The sequence below is a fragment of the Choloepus didactylus genome, chromosome 12 (genome assembly GCF_015220235.1).
Source record: "Choloepus didactylus isolate mChoDid1 chromosome 12, mChoDid1.pri, whole genome shotgun sequence".
NCBI classification, from domain to species: domain Eukaryota; kingdom Metazoa; phylum Chordata; class Mammalia; order Pilosa; family Megalonychidae; genus Choloepus; species Choloepus didactylus.
In genome coordinates, this window is record NC_051318.1 from 94,123,941 (window position 1) to 94,144,224 (window position 20,284).

The following is a 20,284-nucleotide window of genomic DNA, read 5'->3' on the forward strand; positions in this document are numbered from 1 at the left end:
ATTTTTGAGGAACTGCAGCCTAGAGAGGAACGTCCTGGGAGAAAGCCATTTTGAAACCCGAATCTTGGAGCAGACACCAGCCACGTGCCTTCCCAGCTAACAGAGGTTTTCTGGATACCATTGACCATCCTCCAGTGAAGGTATCCGATTGTTGATGCTTTACCTTGGACACTTTATGGCCTTAAGACTGTAACTTTGTAACCAAATCAACTCACTTTATAAGAGCCAATCCATTTCTAGTGTTTTGCATTCCAGCAGCATTAGCAGACTAGAACAGGGCAGAAGGTGGGTAAAGGCATGGTTGAGAGAGGGAAAAGGCAAATCACAGTGTCAAGACTGGTTGACCATAAGATTACCTAGATGGTTCCTGGTACACATTAGGTCAGCAGATGAACAACATCTTGTTTCCACTGAGACCATGACAGAGGTCTGGGCTGGCTCTGTCACTAACAAGCTGTGTGGTCTTGCGCAACTTCCCTTTGGCTTGACTAAACTTTAGACAGGCTTCTCCCTGACCCAGGCCCCTGGCCTCCCTCTCCCTCTGGCCCTTACACTATCTGGGCACCTCAGAGGCTCCTAACGGGGTGGTTCCTTACTTCCTTACAGACTTCAGGTAGCCTAATTACTGCAAAGGAGAATGTTCCCAACCAAGCGTTCCTAATTGCAACCTCAGTAAATCACTCATCTCTGGTTGATCCCAGTGATCAACCTCCCTACCACCTTCTGGTGCTTTTTCCACTCACTCACTCCCAGCCCTTAAAAAGTTGGGTGTCCTCTCTTTCAATGCAGTTGAGTTCTACTCTCTCTCCCCTATCATGAGAACTACGAACAGTCATCCTTGCCTGTTCAAGAGTGTCCAATGCAATTGTTTTCTTTGACCTCAATTAGCCATCTTTTAATGAAGAAGTGAGCGTGGGTGACCTTTAAGTCTCCTTCCTCCTCTAAGATGTTGGACTTTCTTGTAAAACTGCCCTAGCACTAGGACAGTCTCCAGCCAGCCTCTTAGAGCTGAGTAGAGTCCTGCTGAGCTCAAGGGAACCAAATCATTCCACGGGCAGGCCACGTGTGGCTCTCCCACCTCTTAGGAATCCTGGTCAGGATGGGAAGAGCCACCCCAGCCCAGCAGAGTCAGCCTATTCCCGCAGTTATGATGCAGGGTGTCTGGAACTACAACTCATGGCTGGCTCAACCCCCTTGCCTGTCACTCTGCAAAGCTGCAGAGGGACCTGGTTCAAACACAGGTGCGTCACTTCCCACATTCCTTCGGCTTCTCATGCCTGGGCCCTAAGCTTGCCCCAGACCTTTATCCTGTATGCCGTGCCAGGTTCCAGCACAACAGACACGTTTTCAGACCAGAAAGTCAAAGCAACTGACCTTATTTTGGAGAGCTCAGAGCTGCTCTGTTAAAAATTAAACCTCTTAGAACTTCCCATCTTTCCAGCTACTAAAAGGATCCATGTCAAGCTGATCAGTTAGGAAGAAATAATTCAGATGATTTACTCACTGCCCCAGAAGTAATCCTTGGATTTAGTGCTCCTGCTCACACCACCATTTCCCTCTTACCTCCTTTTAATTAGAATTCACGATCCAGTTGAACCACTCACCCTCGAGGGTAACTCCTCAAATGGCTTGTTCACTATTACATCCCAATGCTTAGGACCAAGCAGTGAATGAACAAATCCGACTCCATAAAATGCTTTTGGAGCTTAATTAATTTGGAGCTTTCATAATAAAATATGAAACTTTATTAATAATAAATTATTAATTTATTAATAACAGCATCTGAACCATGGACCACCATAGTTAATAGTGCAATTATAATAATATGCTTTCACCAATTGGAACAAATGTACCACACTAATGCCAGGTGTTAATAATGGGGGGAGAGAATTATGTGGGAACTGCATTTTCTGCATGAATTTTCTGTAAACCGACAACTTCTCTAATTAAAAAAAAAAAATCACCATTATTCTCAAATAATACAATACTTCAAAACTACCTTAAAAATAAATGGAGGCTGTTTTGGAAAAAAATAGTAGTAACAACAATCAACCTCTTTTAGTATATCTCCTGTATTATTTAACATTTTAAAAGTTTGTCTCTCATCCTCCAAATCTAGTTTGGATATCATGTCTTTGTGCTTGTCTTTCACATCAGTGAGCACAGTATTTTTTTTTCCCAATTCTTCTTGTGTGACATCACATTTCCCATCTTAACCACTTTCAAGTGTACAGCTCAGTGGGTTTAATTACATTCACTATGTTGTGCTACTAACACCACCATCCATTACCAAAACTTTTCCATTATTGCAACAGAAATTCCATACCCATTAAGCACTAACTCCCTGTTTTCCACTTAATACAGCATTTTACACATAATAGCTGTTCAATACTTGAGAATCTAGAATTTTGTCAAAGAGTTTCCTTCCCCACAGTGCCCTTCAGATGTACCCTTACTTGTGCACCTGTTTTCCTTCTAACTTTAAACGCTACCTTCTAGTGAAAGTTCTTACCTCCAGAAAAAACCAAATCAGTCAAGAGAAAACTGCAAGACTCAAGCAAGGCAATTACATGGAATTAAGGTTCCAAGGGAAAGCATTCTGCATGAAAACAAGCTAAGAAGAAATCCTCCAAATTGAAAAAGTCCTGAGGCAAAGTAACTCCTTTGTAACATAAACTGAACCACGAGGCACTATTAATTGGGAGGTGACCTTGACAATCAAGAGTTAGTGCTGACAAAGACAGTGGAATGCAAACCCTACAGTGGAATTTGTTTACAGAGGCTATCCTTCTAAAGTTTTCCAGGAAATTACCAGAAAACAAAATGAGATCATACAGTTTTAAAAAAATAATAATAATAACCTAAAATAACTATATTTCTGTGAATCTACCATACCCCCCCAATATTAACAAACCATAGTCGTTCCTGAGCGTTCCCATAGCATTAAGTTTACCCTCCATAACTTATCTGATCTTATTAGATTATCGTTCCCCCTTCACTATTTGCTCTCTATTGCTAGTTCCCCTACATTCTACATTATAAACCATTTGTTTTACATTTTTCAAAATTCACATTAGTGGTAGCATATGTTTCTCTTTTTGTGCTTATTTCGCTTATTTTGCTCAGCATTATGTCTTCAAGGTTCATCCATGTTGTCATATGTTTCACGAGATCGTTCCTTCTTACTGCCGCGTAGTATTCCATCGTGTGTATATACCACATTTTATTTATCCACTCATCTGTTGAAGGACATTTGGGTTGTTTCCATCTCTTGGCTATTGTGAACAATGCTGCTATGAACATCAGTGTGCAGATATCTGTTCATGTCACTGTTTTCAGATCTTCCATGTATATAACGAGAAGTGAAATCGCTGGATCGAAGGGTAACTCTATATCTAGTTTTCTAAGGAACTGCCAGACTGTCTTCCGGAGTGGCTGAACCATTATACAGTCCCACCAACAATGAATAAGAGTTCCAATTTCTCCACATCCCCTCCAGCATTTGTAGTTTTCTGTTTGTTTAATGGCAGCCATTCTAATTGGTGTGAGATGATATCTCATTGTGCTCTTAATTTGCATCTCCCTAAAGCTAGTGATGAACATTTTTTCATGTGTTTTTTTGGCTATTTGTATTTCCTCTTCAAAGAAATGTCTTTTCATATCTTTTGCCCATTTTATAATTGGGCTGTCTGTACTATTGTCATTGAGTTGTAGGATTTCTTTATACATGCAAGATACCAGTCTTTTGTCAGATACATGGTTTCCAAAAATTTTTTCCCATTGAGTTGGCTGCCTCTTCACCTTTTTGACAAATTCCTCTGAGGTACAGAAACTTCTAAGTTTGAGAAGTTCCCATTTATCTAGTTTTTCTTTTGTTGCTTGTGCTTTGGGCATAAGGTCTAGGAAGTGACCTAATATAAGGTCTTGAAGGTGTTTCCCTACATTATCTTCTAGGAGATTTATGGTACTGTCTCTTATATTGAGGTCTTTAATCCATTTTGAGTTAATTTTTGTGTAGGGTGTGAGGTAGGGGTCCTCTTTCATTCGTTTGGATATGGATATCCAGCTCTCCCAGCCCCATTTGTTGAATAGACTGTTATGTCCCAGTTCAGTGGCTTTGGGGGCCTTACCAAAGATCAGTCAACCATAGATCTGGGGGTCTATCTTCAAATTCTCAATTTGATTCCATTGATTAATATGTCTATCTTTGTGCCAGTACCATGCTGTTTTGACTACTGTGGCTTTATAATAAGCTTCAAAGTCAGCGAGTGTAAGTCCTCCCACTTTGTTTTTCTTTTTTAGAATGTTTTTAGCAATTTAAGGCATCTTCCCCTTCCATGTAAATTTGATAACTAGCTTTTCCAAGTCTGCAAATTAGGTTGTTGGAATTTTGATAGGAATTGCATTGAATCTGTAGATGAGTTTGGGTAGAACTGACATCTTAATGACATTTAGCCTTCCTATCCATGAACAAGGAATATTTTTCCATCTTTTTAGGTCCCCTTCTATTTCTTCTAGTAAAGTTATATAGTTTTCTATGTATTGGTCATTTACATCTGTGACAGTTTGAATGTATTATGTCCCCCCAAATGCCATTATTTTTGAGGTAATCTTGTGTGGGCAGACCTATCATTGTTAATTAGATTGTAACTCTGAGTGTCTCCATGGAGATGTGCCCCACCCAACTGTGGGTGATGACCCTGATTGGATAATTTCCATGGAGGTGTTGGCCTGCCCATTCAGGGTGGATCTGAATTAAATTACTGGAGCCATATAAATGAGCTGACAAACAGAAGGAACTCAGTGCAGCTGTGAGTGACATTTTAGAGGAGCTACAGCCAAGAGGGACACTTTGAAGAATGCACTGAAACTGAGAGAGGAGTTTCAGCTTACAGAGACATTTTGGAGATGGCCTTTGAAAGCATGCTTTTGCTATGGAGAAGCTAAGAGAGGACAAACACCCCAAGAGCAACTGAAAGTGACAGTTTTGAGGAACTGCAGCCTAGAGAGGAACGTCCTGGGAGAAAGCCATTTTGAAACCAGAACTTGGAGCAGACGCTGGCCACATGCCTTCCCAGCTGACAGAGGTTTTCTGGACACCATTGGCCATCCTCCAGTGAAGGTACCCAATTGTTGATACCTTACCCTGGACAATTTACGGCCTTAAGACTGTAACTGTGTAACCAAATAACCCCCCTTTATAAAAGCCAGTCCATTTCTGGTGTTTTGCATTCTGGCAGCATTAGCAAACTAGAACACCATCTAACCTTGTATTTTTCATTGAACTTCAAGTGGTATTCTGCATTTTTGGATTATTGGACACTTGTGAGTTTGTTTGGTCCAAGGAAGTTTCTGGAGCTAGATTAACATCAGTCCCATTTTCAAGCCTCACAAAGTGGTTAGAACCACTCAGACACACATCAAAGCTGGGCTGTGTTTGGGAGCTTCATGGGCATAGAATGGTGGCCCCCGAGGACCGTTGGATGGCATTTATTGTACCCATTCCTTTTCCTGGTCGATACAGGGTAATGAAATTCCAATTATCAGCCAGGTATTAAACGAACAAGAAAGAGCATCTGTATGAGTTTTCTGCAGCTGCTGCAATAAAATACCACAAACTGGGTGGCTTATAATAACAGATATTCTCACAATTCAGGCAGCTAGACCTCCGAAATCCATGCATTAGCAGGACTGGTTTCTTCCAGAGGCTCTGAGGAAGATCTGTTCCATGCCTCTCTCCTAGTTTCTGGTGTCTTCTGGCCATTCTTGGCCTTCCTTGGCTTGCAGATGCACCCTCCAATCTCCACCTCCGTTGTCACGTGGCCTTCTTCCATAAATGTGTCTGTCTCTGGATCCAAATATTCCTCTCCTTTTTCTTGTCAAGACATCAGTCATTGGATTTAGCACCCAGCTACATCCAGTACTACCTTATCTTACCTGAATAAATCTGCAAAGACCATGTTTCCAAATAAGGTTACTCTCACAGTTACCAGGAGTTAAGACTCGTGCCAGTTTGGATGTATTATGGCCCCAAAACGCCATTATCTTTGATGCAATCTTGTGGGGGCAGATTGATTAATCTTTTTTATTAGGGTGTGATGTTTTGATTGGATGTTTCCATGGAGATATGACCCACCCAACTGTGACTTTGATTGTATAATTTCCATAGAGGTGTTACCCCACCCATTTAGGGTGGGTCTGAATTAAATCACTGGAGTCATATAAATGAGCTGACAAACAGAAGGAAGTCAGTGCAGCTGTGAGTGACATTTTACAGAGCAACAGAGAGTGACATTTTGGAGGAGCTGCAGCTGAGAAACACGTTTCGAAGATGGCCATTGAAAGGTGATGCTTTGGAGAAGGCCATTTTGAAACTCAACCTGGGAACAAGCAGACACCAGTCACATGCCTTCCCAGCTAACAGAGGTTTTCCGGATGCCAATGGCCTTTCTCCAGTGAAGGTACCCTATAGTTGGTGCTTTACTTGGACACTTTATGGTGTTAAGACTGTAACTATGTAACCAAATAAACCCCCTTTTATAAAAGCCAATCCATTTTTGGTATTTTGCATTCCAGCAGCGTTAGCAAACCAGAACAAGACTCAAACACATCTATTTCAGAGACCCAATTCAACCCACTAAAGCATCTTTCCATCATCCCAGACTAAGATGGAATTCTTTCTCTTCTCTGAAAACCCTACTCTTTACTTTATTTGCTAAACTACTGACCATGGTACCCAGTTTCTCAGCCCATCATTTTCCCTGGTTTTCATTTCCTAGGCTGCGCAAAGCAAATTCCATGAAATAGGTAGGGTTCAACAATAGGAATTTATTCATTCATAGTTCTGAGGCCGAGAAAATATCCAAATCAAGGCATCATCAAGGTGATGCTTTCTTCTCAATGACTTGTGTTCTGGGGCTGGCTGTGGGCAACTCTTGGTCCTCAGCTCGTCACATGGCATGGTGCATGGCAGCATCTCCTGGTCTCTTCCTTCTGTTCTGGGTTCCATTTCAGCTCTTTGCTTCCTGTGGCTTTGTCTTTCTGTGTGTCTGAATTTCATTCTCTTATAAAGGTAATTGGATTGAGTCCCGTCCTGATTGAGGTGAGTCACACCTTAACTGAAGTAACCTCATCAAAAAGTCTTACTTAAAATGGGTCCACACCCACAGGAATGGATTAGATTTAAGAACATGTTTGTTTGGGGTACATACAGCTTCAAACCACCACACACTTTATCTTTTCTTCATGTTTTCCAAGTCAGAAGCTTGAGTGTCACCTTTCACCCACCCTATCCCTCACCCTCCATCCCTAGGTCCTAGTGTGTCTTCTTTTTTGATATCCCTTGCATGCATCTGCTTGTCCCTGCCCGCCACCACCACCACCACCCAACACCATCCTGGATCTGGCCACTGTCCACCTCTCACCTGGACTTCTGTAACAGGTGCCTACAGGGCCTCCTGCTTCTGGCCCTGCTCCAATTTCTAACTCATTCTCCACCTCCTAGTCAGTGGGTCTTTCAAAAAAGAAAATGTGCTTATCTCCCTCTTCTTCTAGGTTCCCTATTGCCTTCATGACAGAAACCCCAATGCCCTAGCATGGCACACACAGCCTTTCTTGATCTGGTTGGATGCCTTCTGCCTTGGTCTCTCTTACTCCTTTGTTCTGCAAACTCCATGTGGTAGATTGTTTGCAGAAAGTGCCTCTCTCTGCATCCACCCCCCTTTGTAAGGTGACCTGCAGCTTCTGTCAGCAAGAGATGGAGTCTATTTTCCTGCCCTTCAATCTGGACTGTCTTGTGACTTCCATTGGCCAACAGAAGGTGCTGGAAGTACACTGTGTGAGTTCCAAGCCTGGGCTTCAAGAGGCCTACATGTTCCAACCCACATTAGCCCTAAGACCAAGGAGCATGCCTGGCATGGAGTTAACCATGAGTTTAATTAGGGACTTACAGAATAGGAGATGATTCTTCCCCATGGTGGTGGGTTGGGAAACTGAAGTCAGTATTCCATGCAGAGGCAGAGAGGAATGCTGGGGTTGAGGGTGGGGAGTGCTTATAAAGTCTCATGACAACAGAGTTTCTTGCGAGACTTGGTTACAACAGGATCGCTTGAGATTTGCTCACCAACAGTAATGAGGGGAGGGAAGTTTTAATGCTTTCCACCCCCTGAGGTGGGGGGAGGGACCTGCTGACCTCCAGCGTCTTTCCTGGTCATGTAGGCTGTGTGCCACTGAGAGGGCAGGGCCCCAGGCCCTGGCTCCTCACACTGCAGCTTCTTCTCACTCCCTGGGCTCCCTACCCAGCCACTGTGTGAACATGAACTTCCTTTTTCCTTTTTTGAATGTAAATGAAACACCATAATCTGAGGCTTGGGCTATGGCTCCCTGGGTAGCCACTGAAGGACAGGAAGGAAAAAAACAGAAGTTCCAGGCCATTAGCCCCTGTGGGTGAGACTTGACCAATTGGAAATGGCAGACAGGAGGGAACCAGACAGACACATATTCTCTCTGTTCTTTCTTCCCCGGGCCACTCTGAGGTGGTTCCTTGTCCCGCGTGAGAGAATGTGTCTGTCAAGCAGCCGACTTGGTCTCTTCACAGCTTGTTGGAAAGCACTGGCCAGGGCAGTCACATGTCTCAGGGCAAATCTTTGCATCTTTCTTTGCTTTGGTTCCTCTTTTCTCTCACCCTTACTGCCCTACGTTTGTACCCTCCTAATGAAAGTGTCAGCATCCTAATTCTACCTCAGATTCTGCTTTCTAAAGGACAAGGGTTAGGGCAGCAGCCCATGTGCACAGTGTCACAAGACGGGGAGCAGATTTCTAATCCACATGCTCTCATATCCCCTCCTCAGAAGCCAAGAATCCCAGAATGTACACGTATTAGTTTCCTGTGGCTGTGGTAAAAAATTACCACAAGTGTGGTGACTTGAGGCAAATTTATCACCTTATGGGTTCTGGAAGTCAGAAGTCTGAAATCAGTGTCACTGGACTAAGGTCGGGGCGGCAGCGGAGCTGGTTCCTTCTGGAGGTTTGGAGGGGAGAATCCATTTCCTTGCCTTTTTCAGTTTCTAGTGATAGTTTCTATTCCTTGGCTTGTGGCCTCTTTCTCCATCTTCAAAGCTCATCACTCTAAGCTCTGCTTTGATCGTCCCATCACCTTCTCCTCTTATGTGGTCAAATCTCCCCCAATCGTCCTGTTAAAAGGACACTTGTGATTCCATTCAAGGCCCCCTGGATAATCCAGGATAATCCCTCATCTCAAGATCTTTTACTTAATCATATCTGCAAAGTCTCTTTTGCCACGTGAGGTGACATTCACAAGTTCCAGGGATTAGGACCTGGGCATCTCTGGGGGGCTGTTATTCCACCACCACAGCACATAGCACTCTTTTGCACCCAGACCTTCACCCCCAAGTAATAAAAACCGGTGGCCTCAGCAGTATGTTTCTACCAGAGTGCCAGAACCTTCTGTGAAATTGAAAGCCAGCCTTCCACTGTACATGGGACATGACTCCCAAGGGTATAAAGCTCCCTTGCAATGCAGGACATGACTCCTGGGGATGAACTGGGATGGCCTCTTGGGATTGAGAAAGCCTTCTTGACCAAAACTGGGAAGAGAAATGAAAGAAAATAAAGTTTCAGTGGCTGAGAGATTTCAAGTAGAGTCAAGAGGTCATTCTGGAAGGTATTTTTATACGCTATATAGATATCCCTTTTTAGTTTTTAGTGTATTGGACTAGCTGGAAGGAGGTAACTGAAACTGCTGAACTGCAACCCAGTAGCCTCTACTCTTGAAGACAATTGCATAACTGTGTAGCTTACACGGTGTGACTGTGATTGTGAAAAACTTGTGGCCCACACTCCCTTTATCCAGTGTATGGAAAGATGAGTAGAAAAATGGTGTGCTGGTTTGAATGTATTATGTCCCCCAGGAAAAGCCATATTTTTTGATGCAATCTTGTGGGGCAGACATATTAGTGGGGATTAAGTTGGAACATTTGGATTAGGTTGTTTGCATGGAAATGTGCCCCACCCAACTGTAGGTGATAACTCTGATGAGATATTCCTGTGGAGGTGTGGCCCCACCCATTCAGGGTGGGCCTTGATCAGTGGAGCCATATAAATGGGCTGACAAACAGAAGGAACTCAGTGCAGCTGAGAGTGACCTTTTGAAGAGGAGCTACAGCCAAGAGGGACACTTTGAAGAAAGCACAGGAGCTGCAGATGAGAGAAAGTTTGAAGATGGCTGTTGAAAGCAGACTTTTGCTCTGGAGAAGCTAAGAGAGGACAAATGCCCCAAGAGCAACTGAGAGTGACATTTTTGAGGAACTGCAGCCTAGAGAGGAACGTCTTGGGAGAAAGCCATTTTGAAACCAGAACTTTGGAGTAGATGCCAGTCATGTGCCTTCCCAGCTGACAGAGGTTTTCTGGAGACCACTGGCCATCCTCCAGTGAAGGTACACGATATCCATCTCTGGTGTTTTGCATTCGAGCAGCATTAACAAACTAGAACAAATGGGAACAAAATTAAATGAATAATAAGGGGGTAGAGGGGATGGGATATTTGGGGCATTCTTCTTTACTTGTATTTTTTGTTTTGTTTGTTTGGTTTGGTTTTTTAAAATTCAATTTTACTGAGATATACTCACGTACCATACAATCATCCACAGTGTACAATCAGTTGTTTACAGTACCATTATATAGCTGTGCATCTATCATCAACACAATCAATTTTTGAACATTTTCATTACCACACACAAAAAAGAATAATAATAAAAGTTGAAGTAAAAAAGAACACCCAAAACATCCCATATCCCCCAACCCTCCCTATTATCCCTTTACTTTTTGTCCTCATTTTTCTATTCATCTATCCATACACTGAATAAAGGGAGTGGAAGCCACAATGTTTTCACAATAACACAGTTACACAGTGTAAACTATATAGTTATACAATCGTCTTCAAGAATAGAGGCTACTGGGTTGCAGTTCCGCAGTTTCAGGTATTTCCTGCTAGCTATTCCAGTACACTAAAAACCTAAAAGGGTATCTATATAATGCATAAGAATAATTCCAGAATGACGTCTCAACTCTATTTGAGATCTCTCAGCCACTGAAACTTTGTTTCATTCCTCTTCCCCCTTTTGGTTCAAAAAGGTTTTCTCAATCCCACAATGCCAGGGCCAAGGTCATCCCTGTGAGTCACCTCCCACATCGCCAGGGAGATTTACACCCCTGGGAGTCGTGTCCCACATAGGGGGGAGGGCAGTGAGTTTACCTGCAGAGTTGGCTTAGAGAGAGAGGCCACATCTGGGCATCAAAAAAGGTTCTCTGGGGGTGACCCTTAGGCACAATTTTAAGTAGGCTTAGCCTCTCCTTTGAAGTAACAAACTTCATTAGGGCAAGTCCCAAGATCGAGGGCTTGGCCTTCTAAATTGGTAGCCCCAAATGCTTGCAAGTAATTCCCTAGGTGGGGAAGTTTAGTATTTCCAAAATTTCCCCCAGTCCCTCAAGGGGGCTTTGCAAATATATTTTTATTCTCTTCCCAAATTACTCTGGGATGTGTCAGGGCTTTACACTAACCTGTTCAAACCAATCAGATCTCACCCCCTATTCAAAGTTCCATATAATTATGGTGCTTCAATAAACTGACCATACAAGTTAAATTATATAGTGTGCTACAAAAAAAACATATATTTTGCACCTAATAAATATCTCTTCCTTTGCTCTCATATAGAAGTTGAAGTTTTAAAAACACCATCAATATCGTCCTTTACCCTTTAGTCTGATTTACCTTAGTCCTAACCAAGTCCATTTTGTTCATATCTCTAACTGAAGTCTGATGTCTTTTTTCAGACTCTTTATTATTTGCTGCGTGGGGTAATGCTGACACTCACAGCTGCCGAACTCTGGCTCTGAGTCTCAGGTATCACAAAGATACACAAAGTTCCAGGGACTGACCAGGTTATACTCAAAGAGCTCAGCATCTCAGAATTTAGAAATAACCATTACAATTCAGGAATAGATGTAACTGCTGTAAGAGCTTACAGTCTAGGAACCTTCACAATAAGCCTTCCCCTGATAACCTATGCTCTCAGACTCAATTCTCAGAGTTTGCATATTATATTTAGACCATGTTAGTGAGGCATTATAATGTTTTCTGGTTTATTTCACTCAACCTACTGTCCTCAATATCCCTTCACTTTACAACTTCACTCCTTCTTGTAGAAGCTCAATATTCCATTGTATGTGTACATCACAGTTCGCCATTCCGTTCATCATTCAATGTATCTTTAGGTCCCCTCCATCCACTGCAAATCATGAATACTGGCACCATAAGCCCCTCTGTGCATATGTCCATTCATGTCCCTCTCTTCAGTTCTTCCAAGTATATAACCAATAGCCGAGTTGCAGGACCATATGGCAACCCCATGCTTAGCTTCCCCACACTGCCCTCCAGATGGGCTGCACCATTTTACTTCCCCACCAATGGTGATTAGGTACATCCCTTTCTCCACATTTTCTCCAGCACTTGTATCCCTCTGTTTATTTTTTAGACAGTTTTATTCACACACTGTACATTCCATCCTAAGTAAACAATCAATAGTTCCCTCTATGATCACATAGTTATGCATTCACTACCACTATCTATATAAGGACATTTCCATTTCTTCCACAAAGAAAGAGGAAGAGGTGAAAAAAGTAAAAAGAAGAAAGAAAAAGAAAGAAAAAAATGACAACGAAAAAGCAGCAAAAGAAAAAATAAAATAGTCAGACAACAACACCAATGCCAAGAATCCCATACTCTTCCCTTATATCCCCCTCTTGTAGACATTGAGCTTGGTTATATTGTCCCTGCTACAATTAATGGAAACACATTACAATGTTGCTGTTAACTATAGACTCTAGTTTGCATCGATTGTATTTTTTCCCAATACCACCCCATTTTAACATCTTGCAAAGCTGACATTCATTTGTTTTCTCTCATGCAAAAACATATTTCTACATCTAATCACAATCATTGACCACTCTAGGTTTCACTAAGTTATACTGTCCCAGTCTTTATCTTCTATCTTTCCTTCTGGTGTCCTACATGCCCCTAACCTTCTCTTTCAACCATACTCACAGTCATCTTTGTTCAGCGTACTTACATTATTATACTACCATCACCCAGTATTGTGCTCCAAACCTCTCTCTCCTGTCTTTTCCTATCTGTCTGTAGTGCTCCCTTTAGTATTTCCTGTAGAGCAGGTATCTTGTTCAAAACTCTCTCAGTATCTGTTTGTCTGAGAATATTTTAAGCTCTCCCTCGTATTTGAAGGACTGTTTTGCCAGATATAGGATTCTTGGTTGGTGGTTTTTCTCTTTCAGTATCTTAAATATATCACCCCACTTCCTTCCTGCCTCCATGGTTTCTACCAAGAAATCCACATATAGTCTTATCAAGCTTCCTTTGTATGTGATGGATCACTTTTCTCTTGCTGCTTTCAGGATTCTCTGTCTTTGACATTTGATAATGTGATTATTAAGTGTCTTGGCATAGGTTTTCATATCTATTCTGTTTGAGATATGCTGTCCTTCTTGGATCTGTAATTTTATTTCTTTCATAAGAGATGGGAAATTCACATTGATTATTTTCTCTATTATTGCTTCTGCCCCCTTTCCCTTCTCTTCCCCTTCTGGACACCCATGACACATACATTCTTGCAGTTCATGTTGTCATTCAATTCCCTAATACACTGCTCATATTTTTCCATTCTTTTCCCTATCTGTTCTTTTGTGTGTACAATTTCAGATGTCCTGTCCTCCATTTCATGAATCCGTTCTTCTGCCTCTTCAAATCTGCTGTTGTATGTCTCCACTGTGTTTTTCATCTCTTGTATTGTGCCTTTTATTCCTGTAAGTTCTGCCAATTGTTTTTTCAAACTTTCAAGTTCTTCCTTAAGTTTGCCCAGTATCTTCTTTATATCCTTCATCTCTTTTTCCATATCTTCTCTCAACTTGTTGATTTGATTTTTGGATTGCTTTAGGAGATTTGTTTGATTAATAATTAGTTGTTTCAATTCCTATATCTCAGTTGAAGTGTAAGTTTGTTCCTTTGACTGGGCCATATCTTCTTTTTTCTTAATGTGACTTGTAATTTTTTGTTGTCTAGGCATCTGGTTTCCTTGATCACCCCAATCAGATTTTCCCAGACCAAATGGGCCCAGGTCTCAGGAGGAGGGTGTAATCAGTATCATGTTTCCCTAAGGATGAAACCCAGCAGGTTCTCAGACTTTCCTGTGAGGCCTCTAGATGCTGTGCTTTTCCTATCCTGCCCAGCAGGTGGTACTTGTCTGCCCACTGCTCCTCACTGGTATAAAGAGATGTGTCACTTTCATTCTCTGCAGACTCTGTCCTGGCCAGAAGCCAAGGATGTCAGAAGCCAAGCTTAAGTTTTTTATGTTTTTCCCCCAAGGGCCTGGGGTCTGAATTCCCTGAGGGAGGGCAGCCACTTGAGCTGGGCTCTGCCCTCCCCCTTTTCTTAGGGAAGATACACCCTTTAGGAAGTTATCTTCTACACTTGAATTCCTCCTTTGTCTTGCTGACTCTGTTAACTCCACCCTTGCCTGGGTCAAAGCTAACAGTTGAGAATGCCTGAGGCTTTCTCTAATGAGCTACTTAGACTGAGGGAAAAAAAGGAAAAAAAGAGAAAGCCCCTTTTCAGAGCCAGTCCCCAGCCCTCCAGTTTCACTGGTCAACCGGTGTTGGTACCTGGTTCTCTGTGTCCCTTTTCTTGGGACACAGCCATTTTCCAGTATTCTGAGCTCATCTGTCTCCAAAAGCCTCTGTTTTTATTTATTTATGTATTTTTTTCCCCATCAGCCCCATCTCCTCTCTGCCGGGAGCAACCTCAGGGTACTTTCCTGCTTGCTCCAGGTTTATCTGTGCTCGTAGCCTGTATTTAGTAGTCCAAATTTGTTAATTAAAACTGCAATTGGAGCTTGGTTGAGCCACATTCCCTTGCTCTGCCAGGGACTGCTTCTTTTTCCCACAGTGAAATTTTGCAACTCAGCCTGCTGTGCCAGTGAGGCAGGGGTGCCAGCTCTGCAGTTTGGGGAGATTTACTTACAGTTCTGTGCTGCAATCTCAGCTGTTCCACCCATTCCAGACTGGTGTATGATGCTTGTTCAGTCACAGATGTCCCTCAACAGTTGTTCCAGACTATTTACTAGTTGTTCCTGCCTATTTGCTAGTTGCTCCACAGGACTAACTAAATTCCACACCTTTCTATGCCTCCATCTTGCCCTGCCTCTCTCTACTCGTATTTTTATTCTTTTTTTTTTTGATTAATGAAAAATGTTCAAAAATTGATTTCTGTGATGAATGCACAACTATATGATGGTTCTGTGAAGGACTTAAAGTACACTGTGGATGATTATAGAGTTTGTGAATATATCTCAATAAAACTGAATTGAAACAAAAAAGAAAAGAAAAGCCAGGCTTGCTACATAATCCACATTAATATTCTAGTCCATCTTCTCACTGTTCAAATAAATGAAGCCTTTGAGAGAGTTAAATTGTATCTGGCCATCAGAACACGAAATACAGACCTGGCAATTACCTGTGTAATTTGACCGATTTGGAAGTCAGATGTCCTGATTTTATCAGGCTTGACTGTTATTTTACCCGATCTCTACTTCCTTTTATACTGGCTAGACCCAACTGGTTCTGAAGCAGTAACTTTCCTTGGTTTCTAACTAGAAATTAGAATTTATGCACACAGTTAATATCATACTTAATCTTCCTTGTAACCTGATTTTAGGATTCACAGGAAATTCACTGGGCACCAAGAAAAGTAATTGAATGCAGATCAGCAGAATACTCCACTGTCTGGGTTTCATTTCCTCAATACTTCATTCTCATGAAATCTTATTCTGGATTTAAACCAATTTAAAAATGTATAATGGGGAAAAATTTGTAATGACAGCCAAATTTATTCAATTCCATTTCCAAAAAATATCCTCTTTCAGACAGAAAGTGGGTTTTGTTCGTTGATTCAGTCAGCACATATGGATTAATTTTACCAATATGCCAGGCATCATCGAGGCATAGTGCATGTAGCAATAAACAAATCAGAGTTCTTTCCCTCTTAGATATTACAGTGTGGTTGGGAGGAGACAGAATAAACAAACGTGCAAATAAATGTCAGGTGATGACACATGCTTTAAAGAAAAATAAATGAGGGTAAAGAGAAAGGGAGTGATGGCAGCAGAGGGTGTGTACCATGTTAGATGCTGGGAAAAGGCACATCAGGGAGGAGACTCGGTGAATTGAGAGCACAAGCTTGCAGGCATCTGGGATCAGAGCAGAGGGAAGGATGCAGCTAAGAATTCAAGACACAGTTAACAGAAAATGCAGCAGCTCTGCTAGAACATGCCTGGGGAACAGCAGGGAGGCCAGAGGGGCTGGACTGGAGTGATAGATGATGAGGTCAGAGAGGTGGCCATGCGAAGCTGGAGTAAGATTTTTGCCTCCTAGCCTAGGACCATCTAATGCATCCATGGCTTTAACATTATTTTGGTTTGCCCACATTTCTCTTATCACGGGTTCAACAGCATGAAATGTGTAGGGACTATGGTGTGGTAACTGGTCACCATGTCATTTGGATAAGCTTCAGAGGACCTCGATTCTTATCTTGCTGCTTTGCTATTGTTCTGGTTTGCTAAAGCTGCCAGAATGCAAAGTACCAGAAATGGATTGGCTTTTATAAAGAGGATTTATTAATTCACAAATTTACAGTTCTAAGGCCATCAAAGTATCCAAACTAAGGCATCAAGAGGATACCTTCACTGAAGAAAGGCTGATGGAGTCTGGAACACCTCTGTTAGCTGAGAAGGCATGTGGCTGGCGTCTGCTGGTCCTTTGCTCCCAGGTTGCATTGCTTTCAACTTCTGATTCCAGTGGCTTTCTTTTTAAGCATCTGTGGGTTCTCACTTCACTTCTCTGGGGCAAACTCTGGGCTCCATCTCTTAGCTTAGCATCTCCTAACATCTTTCTGTCTGCATCTCCAAACATCTGGGTCTGTGTCAGCTCTCAGCAACTTTCTCTCTGTGAGCTCTCTTCAAAATGTCTCTGCCTTTTATCCTCTCATAGAAGATACCAGTAAACTAATTAAGACCCACCTTGAATGGGTGGGGTCACATCTCCATGGAAATAATCTAATCAAAAGGTCCCACCCACAATGGGTGGGTCATGTCTCCATGGAAACAACCTAATCAAAAGATCTCATCCACAACAGGTCTGCCCCCACAAGAATGCATTAAAGAACATAGCTTTTTATGGGGTACATAACAGATTCAAAACAGCACAGTTACCATGTGTGCACATCACCCCACTCCACTCATCAGGACTGTGGTTTCCTTGAGGGCAGAGCCATGTAGGCTCATGTGTGTATCCCACTCCCCACCAGGCACCATGACTGCATGTGCAAAGCCTCCAAAAAAAAAATGGCTCAATAAAAGATGAATAGGATATGCAATTCCTCTAAGCTGTTGTGCCTTCATGGACCCAATGGCAATGCAGAAAGGGAGTGCTGTCAGCTTCAGTGGTCCTTGTGGCCTAAGACGCCACACATTTTCCCATCAGACCCTCGGCTGGTGAGGGAGCAAAGGATGCAGAAGGGGCCTCCTCAGGAGGTGTTCCAGAAGCCCCTACCCAGGGTAGGAGTAAGAAGGTCGGTTTTCAGTGGGTCCAACAGGGAAGTCCATGTATGAATGATACTCCCTCAATCCTTTAGACCACTTGCCACCCGACTGACTCTGACCCAATAGTAGGGTTCTAAGCTGCTTCAGAGCTTCTGGCTTCTGAATGGGAAATCATATCCTTGTGATTCTGACCTCCTACTTTCAGAGATTAAGTGCAGTTAAGTGTCAGACACATTTTGCCTACAGAAAACACCCTGGAATTCACTCCAGAGCCTACAATTAAAGGGCTGCACTTGAGGTATGTTTTTATGTTACTGGAAAACCATGATTGAATAAAGGAGCTTTTGTATGTTCAATTGAAAAAAAAAAAAAATTAAAGTTCAGATTCTGAGCCTTATTTATCTCTTATAAGTTTGCCTCACTTTGCACGTTGAGTGCATAAAGAGGAAAATTCTGTCAGAGGTATGCAAATATTCAATTGTGAGTCTCCAAAAGTGAGAAGGTACAACTCAAGTTCAAGTCTGATAGAAGGAATAAAGAACTCCCCCATGCAATGGGCCTTATACACACGTCTCTAACCTTCTCGGCACATGAAGCCTTTGTCATTCCATTCTCCCTGAGTCAGCATGTCCCGAAACTGTCCTCAAATCTATGCTTCTCCATGACAAAGTTCTCACTGGCCCACTCTGTGTGGGGTGATCTGGACCCAGTGGGAGCCCCCCAGTCTTGGGATCCACGAGGCAAGGGAAGCAGGAATGGGACTTCAGGCACACCGGCTGGGGTTCCTCAATGGCCAAGAGTTAAGAGCATCCTGTCTGTTTTTATTTGCTGTCTGTGTGAGACTGGATCTTCGACAGTGGCTAGTAAAGTGGAAATGCCAGAATAGTTGGTCACTCGTGTTGACCTCCGCATATTTAGATCCCCAACTGACCAGCTTGGATCAAGAAACAATGGGGCAGCGATGCAAGATGGCAGCCACCACAGGCTCGGGGGCAAAAATCCATCGCAATATCCAATGGGTAGAAGAACACAAAGAAGGCCAGAAAGGAGTGGAAGACGGCACAGCTAGCCGGGGTCTAGAAGACGATGAAGACGTGACACTTACAAGATGGACAGGGATGATAATTGGGCCTCCAAGCACAATTTATGAAAACCAAATATACAGTCTTAAAGTAGAATATGGACCTAAATACCAGAAGCACCACCCCTTGTAAGATTTGTAACAAAAAATTGTATGAATGGAGTTAACAGTTCTAATGGAGTGGTGGGCCCAAGAGACACATCAATGTGACCGAAATGGCAGAATTCATAGAGCATCAAAGTCATCCTGCAAGAGCTCTGGGGTCTAATGATGTCTAAAGAAAATATGAAAATCCTCAGCCACCTGAAGGCAGTGTTGCAGCAATTGATTAAAAAAAAAAAACAGCCCTCTCCCCACACCCATTTTATTTACGCAATCTTCATTTTCCACAGTAGTAAATTTTCTAGATAAGTCTTGCAGACCTCAAAGGACTGGAAAGGAAGCTCCCATACAAAGGCATTTTATCTTAAGATACAATAAATGACATGAATTTTTTGTTCATTTGAAATATATGTTGTGCTATAACAAATCATACTGTCAAGTATAACCACTGTCCATGTAGTTGAACTTCTGGGATCAAGAAAGTACATTTAAACTGGTTCCCATTATAACCAGTGGGGTGCAGCTAACTCAACTGCGAAAAGACACATCCTGCAATCACCTTGCTGCTGATTGTATGGCCTGGGGTCTCTGCCTTCCCTCCCCACCCCTTCCCCTCCTCCTTCCTTCTCTCCCTACAACAGCACTCCAGATTGGGGTGGCTTATTAGAATAGATGTGAAAGTTTCAGGTTGCAGCCAGTGGGACTACTGCTGGATGTGTGGGTGCCTCATCTACACCCCCAGTTTCTTTTTTTAAGTCTTAAATGACTACCCCCTTCCAAGCCATCATCCTCTCCCCACTCCCTACTACTGCCCTTGGGTGAAAAATAGATTGTAAGCCCCTCTGCAACCCTCTGAAATTGGCCTTTGGTGAGGAATTCTTTCAGGGCTTTCCCCATATCTCCAACCCCCTTGTGCCAGTTTGAACGTATTATGTCCCCCTAAACACCATTATCTTTGATGCAATCTTATGTGGGCAGAAGTATTGGTGTTGATTAGATTTAATTCTTTGAGTGTTTCTATGGAGATGTGCCCCACCCAACTGTAGGTGATAACTCTGATTAGATAATTTCCATGGAGGTGTGGCCCTGCCCATTCAGCATGGGCCTTGATTAGTTTACTAGAGCACTATATAAGCTCAGACAGAAGGAGTGAGCTTGCTACAGCCAAGAGGGACACTTTGAAGAACCCACAGGAGCTGAGAGAGGAACTGCAGCTTACAGAGACATTTTGGAGACAGCCGTTGGAAGCTGACACTGACATTTTGGAGAAAGCCATTTTGAAACACAACCTGGGAGCACGCAGACACCAGCCATGTGCCTTCCCAGCTAACAGAGGTTTTCTGGATGCCATTGGCCATCCTCCAGTGAAGGTACCCGATTGCTGATGTGTTACCTTGGACACTTTATGGCCTTAAGACTG